The 3,398-nt window shown below is 39.9% G+C and overlaps 1 pseudogene; it reads right to left on the bottom strand.

Annotated features, from left to right (window-relative positions):
* Positions 1 to 635: 635 nt before the first annotated feature.
* LOC102845122 lies at positions 636 to 2,656 on the bottom strand (annotated as a pseudogene).
* Positions 2,657 to 3,398: the final 742 nt, after the last annotated feature.

Genomic DNA, 3,398 nt, shown 5'->3' with positions numbered 1-3,398 from the left:
AATCTGCTAGAGGTTTGGCTATGAGTCAGCTCAGACTTGATGGCACATAACAACAGCTAACAGCTATTAGTGAACAAAGAATAAATGTTCTCTTAGGGAGTTCTAGAGGCTTAGTCAGGAAGGAGTTGAACTGCCATTGTCTCTGAGATTATAAGACTTTAGTGATTATTATCCCTAATATTTTATGAGACATTCCTTGTTGATGAAAGAGAAACAGAAATTTATTTATATACTAGTGGGAAAAAAGCATGTCCTTCCATACTTTTACCATTTAATTCAGCTACGTGGACTCAGAGAAGATCTAGGTTTTTTGTTTTTGTTTTTGTTTTTTGTTTGGCACATATATTAATAAATTTTAAAACATCAAACAATATAACATCAATAGCTAATAAAATCAACTAGCACAACAGTTAAGATTCCTAAAGCTCCAGTAACTGTATTAATATCATAAAAAGCTAATTCCATAAGAACTCTGTAACCATACTCTGTCCTGTGGGAGCTGATCCAAGCACCAACTTGTCCATGATTTCCCATAATTCATACGTACTTAGGAGTCAGTTCCTGCTTAATCACACACATTCTTACTGATCTCCTGAGCGCGTGTTCACTCATGGAGGACCGCAAATGCACAGGCATCACAATTTGGAAAAAAATGGGAGGCCTTCATACATGTCAGATTTCAGTTTTATCCAGTCGTTAATTTTCTGCAGAGTTGTTTTCTCTTGACTGAAAATTTTTGCAACTTTTTCATTTTTTCTTCATTTCTTTCTATGTTCCTCAACCCTTCCAACTGCAGTTGATCCAACTTTTCATTTCGACTCTCATCTAGAGGTATGTTCTCACACATTACAGGATTGAACCTAAAGTAGGTGTCAGGTGGTAACAGACCATCAAGCATTATATGCACTTCTTCTGTATCTGTCGCACTGTTGATAACATGAGACAGTTTGGCCTTCAAGCTTGTGTGCATCACGGTGTCCTTCAAGTCACTCTCATAGCGTCCAGTTCCCAGGGACTATGCATTCAAATGGGACATCAGGCCAAAGGCATTTACACTCATGCACTGCTAATGCTGAAGGGTTATTCAGAAGCAGACCTCCATCGTGATGAAGATCGTTTCCCAGCGCGTACTCTGCAAAGTAGCCAGGGGCGGCGGACGACGCCCTAATGGCCTGCTACAGCTTATACTGACAGCCTCCCAGATAGTGCGAGTTGACCCCTGGAAAATGACCGTAGTTCCGGAACACGCTTTCGGTGTTACTCCTTTGTTCACTAAGGTACTCACTGCAGCTACCTTGGGACATGTGGGATTTCTTGCTGTTTCAATCATTAGAGAAGATCCCATTCTATCCTTGAGAATCTTTTCCCATGTTTGACTGTCATAAAATGCATGGCTCCAACTCATTTTGACTGTCCCAACAATGACATTTTGTGAAAACACATCGGATCCTAATTTTCGATAAAGTTCCTCACATTCATCCAGGGGCATATGAAACAACCCCAACATGAAAGCTAACACAGAACCTGTGCTGACACCACAAATGTAATCAAAGAGCTGATGAACTGGCTTCTGGGTAAGTTCAACTAGTTTTCGCAGTGTCTGAATAGTAACCACGCCTCTGGTTCCTCCACCATCAATTGTGAGAATTCTAATTCCTCTCCCCTTCACTGGATCCACGTAGCCCGTTAAGGCCAAGATTTGTCTCACTGCACCCTGAAGAGTTTCATCTTTAGTTTGTCGAATTCGTAACAAATATGGAATAAGGTTTTCCTTGACAGCCACTCCTTTTCCTTCAGGATATTCTAGAAGGTGGAAGGTCAGTTCTTTGACCCTACTGATGCAGTTTTGGATCAGTTGTTCTTCTCAATGCCTGAACTAGGGCCTGGGTTCTGTTATCAATACTCACTCTTGCAATAATCTTTTCTCTCTGAAGAGATAAATGGTGTTTCTCTTTGGCTGCTTTGTCTTTTTTTGTCAGGGGGTTCAGCTTTAACAGCCTCTTTTTCTTCTGACACAGTTTTTGTCTCAGGCTTTAACGTGGGGACCAAGACACCAATGTAACCACCTACTAAAGCTTGGACACCTCCAGTTGGACGGGAGAGAAAGCTAGTAATACTTTGCTTAGTAGAAATGGGGTGTCTCCAGGAGTCTCCCCAGAACTTGCGGTATCTGTGGAAGATTCTGAGTGTGGTTTGTCATCAGTCAGGATGCCAGGATCTGGAGAAAGGACAGGCTCATCATCTTTAAGTGTTTTACCTTCAGGCTCGGTTTTATCCTGGAGATTTTTACAAAAGATCTAGTTTTATGTGAATATAGAGAGCAAACAAAAGCATAAACAAATATGTATCAGAAACCATGAAAGATTTATTTATCCCTGAATAATTCCACAGTAGATTAGTGTTAGCTTCACATACACACCACAGGAACCCTTATTTAGCAATTCCTTAAACACACACCATTATTTTTTTTTCTCCCTGCCCCCTCCCCCTCAGTTCACTTTTCTCTTGGGGAAAAAATTCATTGTTGCACAGTCTACCCTCTCCAGTCCACGTTGCTAGACAGCAATTATTCTGTGCTCTTCTCATGCCAATAATAACTAATCATATATTCCTTTTATACAGTTCTCACCCTATTATGTTTAAATGCTATGTACATTGCGTATCCTCTCCTTTCTTAGTATACCCAAAACCCGGATGTCGGTATTGTTTAATACACTTTCATTATGTAGTATTTGTACTTTTGTGACTGAGATATTTCACTCAGCATAATGTCCTCCAGAGTCACCCATTTTATATAATATTAGATGAGTTCCTTGTTTTTCAGTGCTGCATACTAATCCATTGTGTGAATATACCACAGCTTCTCTAGCCATTCGTTTGTTGATGGACACTTGGGTTGTTCGCAACTCTTTGCCACTGTGAACAAAGCAACAATAAACATGGGTGTGCATATATCTGCTTGGGTGGTAGTTATGGTTTCTTTAGGGTATATTCCCAGTAATGGAATTGGTGGGTCAAATGCGATCTCTATTTCCAACTTTTTGAGAAAGTGCCATAACTGCCATCCAGAATGGTTGAACCATTTTACACTTCCACCAGCAGTGAATAAGAGATCCAGATTCTCCACAATCTTGCCAGCATTTGCTGTTTTGTTGCTCTGTTGAATTTTACTATTCTTACTCAGATGAGATGGTATCTCATAGTTGTTTTTGTTTGCATCTCTCTTAGAGCTAGGGACTTTGAATATTTCTTCATGCATTTGTTGGCCATCTGAATGTCTTTTTTGGTGAAGTGTCTGTTCATATCCTGTACTCATTTTTCAATTGGATTGTTTAGCTTTTTCTTGTGGTGTTCGAGTATTCTATAAATTCTAGATATATGTCCCATAACAGACGTGT

This window comes from Elephantulus edwardii, unplaced genomic scaffold, assembly GCF_000299155.1.
Source record: "Elephantulus edwardii isolate Elephantulus edwardi_28Jun2011 unplaced genomic scaffold, EleEdw1.0 scaffold00249, whole genome shotgun sequence".
Classification (NCBI taxonomy): Eukaryota; Metazoa; Chordata; class Mammalia; order Macroscelidea; family Macroscelididae; genus Elephantulus; species Elephantulus edwardii.
This window is presented reverse-complemented; position numbering and strand designations above follow the sequence as displayed.